Source organism: Apium graveolens, chromosome 6 (genome assembly GCF_009905375.1).
Source record: "Apium graveolens cultivar Ventura chromosome 6, ASM990537v1, whole genome shotgun sequence".
Lineage (NCBI taxonomy): Eukaryota > Viridiplantae > Streptophyta > Magnoliopsida > Apiales > Apiaceae > Apium > Apium graveolens.
In genome coordinates this window covers 24256952-24272125 of record NC_133652.1, presented here as the reverse complement: position 1 = coordinate 24272125, position 15174 = coordinate 24256952, and the positions used below count along the sequence as shown (strand labels likewise).

The 15174-nt window shown below is 31.8% G+C and overlaps 1 non-coding gene across 1 annotated transcript; it reads right to left on the bottom strand.

The window, feature by feature from the left end:
* Positions 1–709: 709 nt before the first annotated feature.
* LOC141669846 (small nucleolar RNA U3) lies at positions 710–927 on the bottom strand. Its single transcript, XR_012554099.1, has one exon. It is a non-coding gene; the product is annotated as a small nucleolar RNA U3 (small nucleolar RNA).
* Positions 928–15174: the final 14247 nt, after the last annotated feature.

The window sequence follows — 15174 nt, the reverse complement described above, 5'->3', positions numbered from 1 at the left end:
AATAATTTAAAGAGTATTTTTAAAAAAATCGAAACAACAATTTAGGATTAAATAATAGTTAGATGTACTAGTCAAACTGAAACTTGACTGTTAAAATGACAAACCAAATAAAATTATTTTGATATGAAACTTTGGTTATATCACTAATATATATATATATATACACTTTGACATACTGTTGGATCATTGAATTTTTTTTAAAGAAAATCGAAACACCAATTCAGGAATAAACACTAGTTAACTGTACTAGTCAAACTGAAACTTGATTGTTAAAATGGCTAACCAAATAAAATTATTTTGATATGAAATTTTTGTTATATCACTAATATATATATATATATATATATATTGACATCCAAGGTTGGATCGTTGAAAAATATTTTTAAAAAAGTCGAAACACCAATTCAGGAATACACACTAGTTAGCTATACTAGTCAAACTGAAACTTGACTGTTAAAATGACAAATCAAATAAAATTATTTTGATTTGAAATTTTGGTTATATCACTAATACACACACATATATATTGACATACATACGGTTGGATCATTTAAAAAAGGGTGTTTTACTAATATGTCCCATTTTAAAAGTTGATTTATAAATATGTCCTATTTGTAATTATATTTAGAGATATATCCTATATACCAGATATTTTATAATTTGTAATTAATCATGGTTAACTTTTTTTTTTGCTAAATAAAAGTTCAGTGGTCTGTCACACAACTGCAAGACCACCCCAGCCAGGAAGAACCCAACTGAGAACGATCCTCTACGGCTCTGAATGGTGCACTGACCATGCAGGGCTGTTAATCACTCTCTGGTCCTACAGTCATGATTCATCCACCAGACTTGGTCACCTGTCTCCTTAGAAATCAAGGATACAGAGGTACGATTACTATAGAACAGATCATGTTCAAGTAAGGGCGTAATCATGGGTAACTTTAATAGTTTCAAATGTCATATATAATCTTTTTACGCTACCGTTATATTGTGATATCTTAATGTGCATGATTATATTGTTGATGAAAAGAGTTAAATCTAATCCGAAAAGTGTTTATATATACAGGAAACCACATAACTTCTAGAAAATGATGAAAACTAAAATTTAACAAATTATGATGCAACAAATAGAGTGAAACATCACACTGACTTAAGTTTGCAGATCAATGTATAAAACTTTCTCAATCAATAAATATAAATATACATGTATATACACATTGGTGTACCAGTACTACGAATCTTGCATGGCTGCTTGCTTGACTTGTTTTCAGTGATGAAATCGTCATTCCCAACTTAGGCTTACTCGAAGGACACCATGAGTGTTGTTTAACCTTACTTGAAGGATATTATAGTTGTAGTTGATTGCTGACAAAACTTAAAGAATATTTTGTTTTGCTAACACAATCATTCTGTCACTATATCATAGACTCGCTATATCATTCTTTTTATTTTGATTTTTAACAACATCAAATATATATGTATTTGCATTTGCAGGCGTTGCTTAATTCTAAAATTTCAATAACAACCGACCCGGGACACTAGATTTTTGAGACAATTCTAGTGAACTGAATTATGTATTATATTTTAATGTTGAATATTTTATGTGATCTTTAAGAACCTAAAATATAGTTTTATGGCTTAGTATTTGTATTATAGGGCATTCTAGTCATATTTAGTATTATATATAAAGTAGTTATATATATATATGAGTTTTACATGAGTTAAAATTAACTAGAGGACATAATTATAATTATTGAATAAAAAAGGACATATCAGTAAAGTAACTCATAAATTTGGGACAGATTGTATAATTCCTCTTTAAAAAATCGAAACACCAATTGAGGAATAAACACTAGTTAGCTAACTGTACTAGTCAAACTGAGGCTTGACTATTAAATCCGACCGATTTTTGACGAGTCGTACTTAGCCGGTTTTCTTGTTGTGATGTCCCTTAACTTATGTTTTCTAAAATATATACTCTCCTTCCACCCAATTTTCCTATAAAATTCTTTACATTGGAATTGGGCATAAGTGAACCAATAAACTTTAATGTAATGTTAAATGTATAAATAGAGTATAATGAAGTAATATAGAGAATGTGTAACTTCTAATATTATATATCCTTACTAATTTTGAAAAACTTTGAAACATAAAGAATCGAGAGACGTAGTGTAAATAAGTAAATAAATGAATGGGTAGGAGGAGTAATATTTTACATTAAATGAAATGATGGAAAATTATTATAATTTAAAAGTATGAAATTTAATATCCCCAAAAAAATATGAAATTTATTTGATTTCATGGAACTCTTACAACCACTTTATCATATTTATACTATCTAATAATAAGATAAATACACTTTTTATTGAGTTTAATTAATTTCATGGATTCAAACTTTTACAACAACATTACTATATCTATATTATTTGATAATAAGGTAAGTACACTTTTGGTGGAACACATGTTGTATCAAAGTAACAAATTATGATTTTCATTACATAATTTAATTTAAATGATTATATCCGGTTTGAACCTCTACACCTATATAATTATATCTATAATATTTATTTAAGGGGAACACACTTCCACTCAAACACATTTTATAGTACTAAGGTGCCGATTTGATTAAAAAAACTATTTAATTGTATTGTAATCATCATGTACGAACCTTTACAAATACATAATTTTATAATATTTAGTATTTTATTTTCTTTAGTTTGTGGGAATCGAACTCAAAATATTTTATTCACCTATATAACCTTATACCACCACACCATATTGTCAAATGTACTTCTTATGATACACATAATATGTAAGTGTGCTAAATGAATATTTTAAATAACTTTAAAGATAGCTACTTGCATTCCGCAAAAAAAAGATAGTTACTTGAACATTTGTACAGTTAATTTTAAATAATTGAATTTCAGATATAAAGTTAGACATAATACATAAATGTATTATTATCTTATTTAATAATCATTTTTTAGTTTAAATATATATCTCATATAATTTTAACATAATTTTTATTATAAAAAGTAATTAAAATATACATATATATTTTTTAAAGAAAATATTGAAAATATATTCGCTTATATATAAATAATCTATATTGGTATTACATATTTAGATAAGTTTGAATTATAATAATTCAATGCATTTTAGTTTATTTCGAATTTTAAATTAGAACTTGGCCCAATATTTAAAAAATACTTGAAATTTGACTACATGACCCGGCTGAAAAATATCGTCACATTCTACTTTTAGTAAATTTAAATTACAAGTTCGGCGAGAAATCTTACCAATAATGTGAAATTTTTTAATATCTTAATTTTATATAAATTAATGTGTTTAAGATCTTTATAGGATCAAGTCAATTAATTACTTGTATTAAAATTACTAACTTCGCTGGAAGTGCATCATTGTTTTTTGGATTTTAAAAATATTCAAAATTTGACATGAGATCTCACGATATTTGTTAAAACTACGATGATATATTAAATCGATTTATTTTTTATTTTTCACTTAAAAAAACTAGCTTCTTAGAAAATAACTATTTTAGATACTCAATATTCATTGATGAAGGTAAGATAGTGCAAATATTTTGAATTAATTTTATATTTTGAATTATTCAAATAAAAGTTATATCTATACTATATTGTTGTATTTGATTCAATGTATTTTTTATTATTTAAAGAAAATATATATATTGTTCAATAATTTGAATGAATTAACCATTTTAAATGATATTTATGAAACTTTATCGAATTGAAAAATATTTAATTTTAGGAGAATAGTATACAATGTTATCAAATTATTATATGAAGAAATATTATAGTCGTAATGAAACAAATTTAAAAATGGTTTAAATAACAATAAATTACATTTTATTTCTTCAAATTCTTCAAAAAATCATGAATATCAATATTAAGCCTTTATAATATATAATTTATTTTTATATTAAAACAATAGATATGGATGGTTTGTAAATGATAATGTGAATACCATATATAAATTATTACAATTTATTTATTACATAATTTTAATTTTTGAATAAATATAAATGAATGTTATTTAAGTAATCAATTGCCTCAGTAGATGTTAATAATGAATATACATGTACATAAATTAGATATTTAGCATGTAATAATTGAAACCATCGTAATTTACTAATAAATGTAACATATGATAATTTACATGCTGACACACACATATAACTTAATTTTATTTTGTTAACATTAGTGTAAATAAAAAATTAATATTTTTTCATACATACATATGTTGAATTTCAGAAACTAACATTTTCCATTAAAATCAACTTTTATATTAATAGTAGGGTAAATTTTATATTATTGTATATTATGATTGCAAGTCATTCTGACTTCAGTTATGCAATTTTTATCTTTTTAAATTGAAGAAGTTAATTGTAAGTTAGTAATGAACTCGGTAATAATACAGACCAATACACATAATTTTTTTAAAAAAAATCAAAATTTTTAGTCAACTCTGTATCAACATATATATGTTAATTTTTAGCTTTTTTTTGTAAACATATTAACGGCATTCTACATATTAAGTTTAATTATTTCGTTTTAATCATACACTAACTACCCTATTTATATTCATTCATTAAATATAAATTATATAACACAAACAAGAATATATATATATTTTGCTTGATGAGCTATATTAGAAATGTTGTGTAATTTGATAATGTCTTGTATGAAAATAATACTCATTGATAAACAATCAACTTGTATTTGATATACATTAGACATTATACAACATTTATAAATAAAAAATTAATTAAAAATATTATAATTGCATGATGCATATAAAAACTCTTGAAAATGACCCGTGCTTCGTATAGGTTATTATACTAGTTCTTTCCTGATTCCCCAACTACATAATCGATAACATAATTGATAACATGGTTAGAGTCCGTAATATTATAATATAGAGATTTTAGAAGTTCTCACAAGATCAACTCCGTTTGTTTATTGCATTTCCAAATGTAAAGAGCCGTTTATATAAGTCACTTTCTCCCCAACTTTCTAGAGAAAACTTTATTTGCAACTCTAAAATCTTGGGATGTGATCAATACAATTAATCTAATTACCTAAATAATCATTACTAAAGACTTTTTAAGTTCATTTGATTTTATAAAAAAACAAAAAGAAACAAAGATGATTATTAGAGACGCAACACTAAACTGCACCTTGTTTGTACCTAATTATCAATCACATTAAAAATTTGTGTATCATAAGAGGCATTTGTTGAACAGTGTGATTATTATTGAAAGAAATGAAGTAGTTATCTTTATCCAGTCCTTAAACATTGATTGTATGTAAGCATAATATTGGAATATTAATATGCGATATGCCTCGATAGTCGTTGATTGAACTATATTTAGTAATAGAAGGAGCTTAGAAGAAATGAAAATTCAAAAATAATTAAATGATAAAAAAATGAAGCGGGAAAAGATACATAATATAGATAAAGATGTCAAGAACTTGCAATTTATTACGATCTCAATGTCGGAATTAATCCAAAAATTTGTTATAATTTTTTTATTTAGTTATAAACATTGTTGTGAGCACATATTGGCAGTTATTGACTTCGTAGTATAAGCTATTCAGCTGTATCTATAGTATGGGCTGAGTATTTTGTTTAAAGCTATTTTTCAGTTTGTTATCTATTTTCTATATCTGCATGTAATGTATTTGAACGTAAAAAAAATACACTAATCTTTCTTTTATCTTCTCATTTTTATACATACAATTCAGTGTTCTTTATTTTTTTGAGTATGTGTGTGATCAAACTATGAGCTTGAAATCATACACTTGATATCAGATCCAAACACTTAACTTGAGGATCCCCCCAAACAATCAACAAACCACACATACACCAAAAGGAAATAAATGGACTGCTGGCTTGAACTATATACCTGATGTTCGCGAGACACAACCACACAACATCTTCATTGAAGATGAAAGCATTCAATCAAGCTCAAGGAGTGTGGGAGGCTATGAATCCCTACGACCCGAAGCTAGTTGTTGAAGTGAAAATGAACAAGATTGAAATGGTTGCAAATTACCATGACATCTCAAAATATATACTGTTGTCTGTTGCTGAGAAGAAATCCGTCAAGGAAGCTTGTGATGTAATCAAAATGATGTGCATGGTAGAAAATTGAGTGAAAGTCGCAAAAATGCAAACGTTAAAAGATGAGTTTGAATATAAAATGAAGGAGAAAGAGCAACTTGAAGATTACAATATGAAACTAAATGAATAGTATAAAATATACGAGCCTTGAGAGAAAAGATGGTGTAAGCTTATATTGTGAAGAAATTATTAAGGCCAGTCCCATCAAATTTCTACAGATTGCTTTAATGATTGAGCAATTTGGGGTCTTAAATATAAGATATCAGTAGAAGAGGTAATATGGCATTTGAAAGCTCATGAAGAGAGGATTCATGGGCATGTTAAAGATAATGTGAATCGGCTACTTTTAACTCAGTAAGATTGGAATCAAAAATCAGAATTTGGAGGATTACATGGCAAAAACTGTGGCAACCGGAGAATATGTCACATAAAAGGTACAACGAACCAAGAGGCAGAAGGATATTATGGTTTAAATAGTGGACGTGACTAGAGAAGGATAAAGTGTGACAACCCGGGTTAATTCCAAGTAATTTTCAAAAAATATGTCAAGCCCCGATTTCGAGCCTGTAATAAGTCGAAATATATTGGCTCAAATGTAGTAAATTTTCATAGTCTACAAACCCACCACATGTCCTCAATATATCCTGATTTATTGGTGCACTTAGTAGTAGTACTTTGTTTTATAAACTGGACTTCCTAGATGTGGGACTGAGGTATTACAGACTCCCCCAGTTAAACTTCTAACTTCCTCGTCAATCGAAAAGAGACAGCCCATAGTTCCAAGATTGTATCTCTCTGGCCTTGTGGAATAATACCGGCAATTTTCGTGTTCCCCCCTCCAGACCTCTGATTCCCATTAGGGGATAATACCACCAGCCTTCGTGTCCCCACCTCCCGAAACTTGACGATTCCAACATTTCATAGCCGGCTCTGATACCATACGTAATAACTCGGGTCAAATCCCGAGTGCTAACAAAAATTAACTAAAGTATCGATTATGAGTCTGACATAAGTAGTCGAAACCTTCTTAGGTAGTTCTGAATCCAACCACTAATCCTCAAAAGATAATGATTTGTTGATGTACTTAGTAATAATACTTTTCCTTACAAATTGAAGAAAAGTTCTAAATTTACTCGATGTGTGACTAGGTATTACATAAAGTGTTACAACTATAATACCTATAGATACTACGCTTTTGTGTTTGTGTTGATAATCAAACAATATCGGATTTTTTATATATATTATGATTCTTGTCCAATATTTGAACATTCATTAGCCAAGTTAAGAGTTGGTAAAATAGAAATATATTTAATAAAATATGATATGTAAGGTACAAAATAAAATGACTAAATATGATATAAGATAAATTTAAGTTAGGTTACATATGTTTAATGTATATGTTAATATATTTTGAAACGGTCTGATTAGGTCTTAAATAGGCGATTTGGATGTGAAAATCGAACCGTAAAATAGGTTTGATTTAAATCAAACCCAAACTAAATCAAGCCGATAAAATATACGAAAAAATGGTTTGAACGGTTTGATTCAGTTCGGCTCGGTAGGTTTAATTTTTTTTGCTTCCCCCTACCTGTAATGCATGTTTTTAAAATAAAGATTGTAAGCTTAAGTTGGGTACATCTTTCATGACTAACTCTAAACCTTTTGAATTATTATACACTAAACTATCGCTGACTTCCGTTGACAATACTAAGTGCTCTATATATTATTTTTATTGATGTTGATAATCATACATCATCTGACTTTATCCTCTATATATTATTTTAATTGATATTGATGCATTTTATCAATTAAAAAATATTTTCAAAAAATTATATCAAATGTCTATTATTTCTGTATATTCGAACAATGAAGGCCTAACACTGCACTTCACTCTATTTAATTTTCTTTCAGATATCACATTTTACAACACCACATCATACCTCGGATCATAATGTTCTCGCTTATTATCGTCATGACCAAGTTATCCAAACTGGACTTACTTAACTTCATCAAGTTTCTACTCTCATAAGATTTTGGTCTCATGCTTTTTTTTCTACTTGTTTAGCTAGTTTATCTAACAATTCACATGTCATGAAAATTAAATCCCTCTTGCAACCCATTAGATTATTTTTGTCAAACTCGAACCTGTAACCGTCTCAAAGTTTTTGTATGCCTATATTGTTATTCTAAATTCACTCCATTCCTATTTCTTAGTTACTAATGTGCCAAATCTACATGTAATTATTTTAGAACAAGAACCTAATGGCTTTATTTTTTCCAACATATCAGGTTTGTGGAGAGGTTTCATCATTTTATTCTCCAACTGTATCATAAAATACCGAGATCCAATGCTAGACACTTCAACACATCCTATCCAATTACACAATCTCATCCAATACCACTTTCCGTTACTCTTTTAGAATTCTTCTACAACCAGCCCATAATAGACTCCATTTATAACTCCAGCACCAGAATCACCATCTCACAAGTGTCTCACCGGTTTGAGATATATAATAATAGCCCATTATCACCCGCCATATCATTGTACAATCCATCGTTATCAATTATCGGTGATTCATCCCATACTAATAATGTTTTTATTGAGGCCTCAACTCTTCCTCCTAGATCTACAAGACTGGAAGTCTAATTTAAAGAACTTTAACAAAATCTTTGATAACTACAGTACATCCCATCTCATTCCGCCAATATTTGAACTTGCATATGTCAGTCAAGCATCAAAAGTTACTAATTGGCGTCTCACCATGTCATATGTATATCGTGCCGATTCATAATGACATATGAGACATTGTGCACAAAACTGAATAGATAGTATCATAATGATATATGATACTAATTGCCTGTAAGTTGGTGTTTCGAATTAAATGCCTAATCACTTTAGGACTTAATACTAATATGACAGGAGTATGTATAATATTCAATGATTAAATGATATAGTATAATTATTACCAATCTATTATCCCCTAACTCATATTACCATTATTATAATAGGTATAACATTTCATGTTTAAATGGTGTACCATTTTCATCTATTATCCACTTTAAAGACTCCAAGCTCAATTGATGACTTATATCTTGTAACATATATTTAAGAATTCTAGGCGAGGAATAAAGATTCGAGGAATAAAGATTGAATTTAAATTTAAATATGCATATGTGTCGTTATGAAAAATCATGGTGGTTATGAAAGTGAAACACTTAGCTGATGAAGTAAATTTTTAATTCACAAAATATCAATTGCATCATTTGCAACAGTTTTGTATTCAGTTTTGTATTTTTAAGTGGACTTTCAAGAGATAGGATTCGAGCCTAAATAGGAAACATATCCGTTGGTAGAGATGTATCATTATTTACATCCCAATATTAATCAAATATTATTCAAGATTGAGTTTTTATTTAGGTAGAGATCATTATTGATAGTACCTTTCTAATATGTCAGAACTCATTTAAGATCAATCCAATATGTGTTACAGGTTGAGAATGCCTTACTGAGATAAATTGTTCACAGTGAAGCACATGTCAGAACGTGTAATGGATATGTATCGCAAACCTTCAACAAGTTGATGATAAGGAATTGGAACACAATTTGAGATGCTTAATCTATGTAAATAAGAGGGAAGAACACATAGGTATAACAGTATCTTTAAAACCATCCATTTTGTATAAAGCTAGTAAGTCATACATATGCATTATTTGTGAGATATAAATTTTGGTTGGGAGTAAGGATTAGTGGTGAGTTTGCCTATTTCCTTGAGAGAGAATTTTTTATCTAATTTATCGAATGAAATTGTTGTCACTTGTAACTACAATATCATCAACATACACATTTTTATCATGTGTATCCTATTTTTTTGAAAATTTACAAAGGATACGCATGTCAGACGTGCGTATCGACTGTTTACTATAGCAGAGACATGCATATCCTTTGTAATTTTTTTTAAAAAAAGGTGCGCATGATATGAATGCGCATTCAGTGGGTATTATAGGCAGTTTTCCTGCATGTGGGTATTTTGGGTACCAGACCCCCAAATGGTGGGTATTTTAGGTTTTTACTACTTTCTGGTTTCAAGTGCCCAAAATACCCACATGCGGGAAAACTGTCATTTTTACCAACTGAATGCGCATTTGTAACATGCGTATCCTATTTTTTTGAAAATTTACAAAGGATACGCATGGGTGGATACGCATGTCTAACATGCGTATCCTTTTTAATTTTTTTTTTAAAAAGGGTACGCATGATATGAATGCGCATTCAGTAGGTATTATGGGCAGTTTTCCCGCATGTGGGTATTTTGGGCACCAGACCCCCAAATGGTGGGTATTTTGGTTTTTTACCCTTAAATTTTTTCTTTAAAGGTGGGAAAAAATTCAATTGCTATTGATTATAAAATGACCAATATATTAATCATTTTAATGAACAAAATCTTTTGACTCATAAAGATTGGATATTTACTGTCCATTTAAAACCCATCTCCATGTTTTCACATAATTGTATTCTTATCTTTTAATCAAATGGAAGAAATCATAAAGTACACAGAAACATAAAAAAAACTTGCATATACTAAATACTTATAATGAGGAAATAATTAGTGAACAATAATCTGTATTGCAATTTATTTCACTTTCAAACCTTTGAAACAATCAAAATAAATATAAATTTGATGAGGGTTGTATATGCTTAGAATCTCAAATGTTATATTTCAGAAATTGAACTAATTTCTTTGTGAAATAAAACAATCAAAATAACAAAAAAGTACTAAAATTTGAAGATATATCAAATAGTTAATTAATTATATAAAAAACAAGTTCACCAGTGTAATGGAAACATGGTCATTCCATTCCTAGATCAACAGCTGGATTTTCTAAAAACATTGTTAAACTTCTTTACTCCCTTTTAATTAGTAAAAATTTTTAAAAAAGGAAAATAATTATTCAATGATGTAAAACTCTTTTTACATGTTTCCTCTAGCTGTAAGTATTATTGGAGTTCCCATTTTATCACTGGCAGTAGGAAGAAATTTTGCAATTAATGTTCAAATTAAACCCTAGAAGACCAACTGAAATTCATCTCAAAGCCCACAGTATCACTCCCAATATCAGCTACATATATAGATGTATCAATTGATCATGCTAAAAAAGGCAATTCAACAGATAAATAAGAAGTATACAATCACATTATATCCCCATAAGAAACTCAAAACTTTAATCTTTACAATGTTGATAATGATAAAAAATGAGCAGAAACCCCACTAATAAAATTGATCAAACCTCACCATAAATTTCATGGATCCGGAAAAGTTAAGCTCTTGTATAGGAGCACACAAACCATACTTGATGTGGGCTAAACCTTAACATAGAAGTTTATATAAATAGAAAGTACACTAATATTAATTACTCATAGTTCTCCATCTACCAGAGTTGCCTAGTTTAGCTGTCTTGGGCCTCACATTTTGTCCGTTTCTTGCCGCCGGCGTCTTTAGTAGCATTCAATAGAACACCCCTTGAATCTATATCTTGAGCAGGAGGACCCCCTGCAGCTGCTTCTTCTGCACCCTTTTTAGGTTCCTGTTCCAATATTGACCTCTTTCTTTCCCTGCGAATGTGCTTCCGCTGGAAGTACTGTTCAGGTTTAGCTGGGAGGCCAATAACCACCATCCTAGAATAGGTACCCTCATGACTCTCCCCTTCATCAGCCACAAGCTTGCCTTTAGATTCACCCTATGGCTCAGAAACCTGAACTTCCTCTTCGGGGATACTATCATCTGTATCACAGAAATATTCTTTCTTCCACTTGAATATATCCTTTCCTTGTCTTGCAGAATCATACATACAAGGAACCAATTCCAGTACATCCTCACAAGCTTCCGTTGAATGATCAACGGAAAGACACATAAGGCAGCTTTGAGGAGATTCCAGATAAACAATGTTAACCCTAGCCATAAATCTATCAGAATGACCAGGAATCACAGTCATAAGTGTTGGGTGTTATATTTAATCTTAACATGTCTTAACTTGATTTATTTAATTAGTTTGTTAAGTCGTTAGGAGTAGAAATGGAATGGGCCTTCTGAGTAGGGATTGAATAAAATCAGAAGAGTTTTAGTAGGAGTAGGAGTAGTTAACTAGATAAGCAGTAGTAGTTAAGCAGATCCTATTTTATAGGTTATATTTCTGTTATGATCTCTATTTATTCCCTTGTACGCTGTTTTGGTTTAATAAGAAGTACAGTGGTTTACTTCCTCACTGTGTTATACACATAAGAGTGTGCATGTGTATTACGATCAGATACTATACTTGGTATCAGAGCTTTAACAGGTTCGAATGGAGGGGACGAGCAAGACTAAGGAGGGTTCATTTGGTCTGAGTTATCCGTTGTTGACAAAAACAAATTACACGGCATGGGCTCTGAAAATGAGGGTCTTCATGCAAGCTCACGGGGTGTAGGATGGAGTCGAGCCTAAGAATCCTGAGGCTGCTGTAGATGACAAACTGGACAAACGTGCACTTGCAGTGATTTACCAGGGGGTTCCAGAGGATGTGCTGTTATCAATCTCAGAGAAACATACGTCCAAAGATGCTTGGAAGGCTGTCAAAACTATGTTCTTGGGAGCAGATAAGGTGAAAGCGGCCAGAGCACAGACCCTTAAGAGTGAATTCGAAGCCTTGCGTATGAAAGAAGATGAGCAACTGGATGAGTTTTATTTGAAACTAAACAGTTTGGTCACCAACATTCGAGTTTTGGGAGAGAAAGTAGATGAGGCCTATGTGGTCAAGAAATTGCTCAGAGCGGTTCCTTCCAAGTTTCTGCAAATTGCATCGGCTATCGAACAATTTGGGAATTTGGAAGAGATGTCGGTAGAAGAGGTTGTCGGTTCTCTGAAGGCCCATGAGGAGAGGTTACTGGGAACAACGGAGAAAGGCCAGGGACAATTGCTACTGACAGAGGAAGAGTGGAAAAGAAAAGAAAGCAGCGAGGGGCAGTTGTTACTAACTCGAGAGGAATGGTTAAAGAAGAGTAACAGAGAGGGGACTCGAGGTGGAGGAAATACTCGTGGGGTACGGGACAGAAGTAGAGTGAGGTGTTTTAATTGCCAAGGACATGGACATTTTGCTGCAGATTGCCGTAGACCAAGGAAGGAAAGAGACATGTCAAGGGAGGCGAACCTTTCGAGAATTCAAGAGGATGAGCCGGCTCTGTTGATTGCTGAGGTTGGACAAACGGAGAAGTTGGCCATGTTCTTGAAGGAAGAGGCAGTGGTACCAAAATTACGGACAAATAACGAAGACCAAAAGGAATCACAAGTATGGTACCTAGATAACGGTGCTAGTAACCACATGACTGGGCAACGTGGAAAGTTTAAAATGTTGGATGAATATGTGTATGGAAAAGTTAAGTTCGGTGATGGGTCAACCGTGAGTATCAAGGGAAAGGGGACAATTGCGTTTCAGTGTAGAAATGGAGAAAAGAGAACACTCGAGGATGTATACTACATTCCGAATTTATGTAACAACATCATAAGCTTGGGTCAATTATCTAAAGCAGGGAATATAGTAGTTCTTGACGGAGAATATCTGTGGGTTCACGAAGCTGGTGGCAGGTTGTTGATGAAAGTAAAGAGGACCGAAAATCGGTTGTACAAAATCAGTCTCGAAGAAAGTAAAGCTTCATGTCTACTCACGAAGGTGGAAGAAGACACTTGGTTGTGGCATGCTCGACTCGGGCATGTAAATTTTCAAGCCTTGGAATTGATGTCACGAGAGAAAATGGCATATGGAATTCCAACCATGGCTCAACCTTTAAAGAAATGTGAAGGCTGTTTGATGACGAAGCATTCTAGAAAGCCCTTCCCACGCCAGACTAGCTCTGTGTCAAGGAGACCACTTGACTTAGTACATGCTGATATTTGTGGACCTATCTCGCCAATGACGCCTGGAGGTAATCGTTATTTCCTATTGTTTGTTGATGATTTTAGTAAGAAAATATGGGCTTATATGTTGAAAGAGAAAAGCAATGCATTTGAGATGTTCAAGAAGTTTAAAGCATTAGTCGAAAATGGGGCTGAGAAAACTATAAAAATCTTGAGGACCGATCGGGGAGGTGAGTTTTGTTCCAAGGAATTTACACTATACTGTGAAAAGATGGGTATCTTAAGGCACTACACAACGCCATATACTCCGCAGCAAAATGGGGTGGTTGAACGAAGGAATAGGGCGGTTGCTGCCATGACGAGGAGTTTGTTGAAGGGGGCAAACCTACCAGCATTTTTATGGGGAGAGGCGGTACGTCACTCGATCTATGTTCTTAATCGATTGCCTACAAGGAATCTGGATGGGAGAACTCCATATGAAGCATGGTGTGGGAATAAACCAGACTTGACGCACTTGAGAGTGTTTGGATGTACTGCGTTTATGAAGGTTCCATCAGTACATGTGAGAAAATTGGATGATAGGAGTAAGTTGGTGATGTACATTGGCAAGGAACCAGGAACTAAAGGATGTCGTTTGTACGACCCAAAGACAGGGGCTGTACATGTTAGCAGGGATGTGGTGTGCCAAGAGGGTATGTTTTGGCCATGGCAACGAGACGAGGATGGTGAAGTGACATTTCCTGAGAACTATATTGAAATAAACGAGTTTGCAGAAACAGAAGAAAGTGTCGAGACAGAACAAGAACCCATGACCCCTCTGCAGTCACCATCTTCACAGTCACGATCTATGCAGTCATCGTCACAACAGACTATGCCTGTCACCACAGCTGAATCAAGTGCAGAAACCACCGGTGGGTCATCATCATCATCAACCAGTAGTGAACCTGAGAGGTACAGGTTGTTGAGTGATGTTTATAATGATAGTGAAGTTGTTGATATAATTGATGAGTTAATGTTACTAAAGGTTGAAGAACCAACTTCATATCGTGAAGCTGCAGAATTAGAAGAATGGGGAGATGCAATGAAGTCAGAATTTGAAACAATAGAGAAGAACGGGACATGGGCA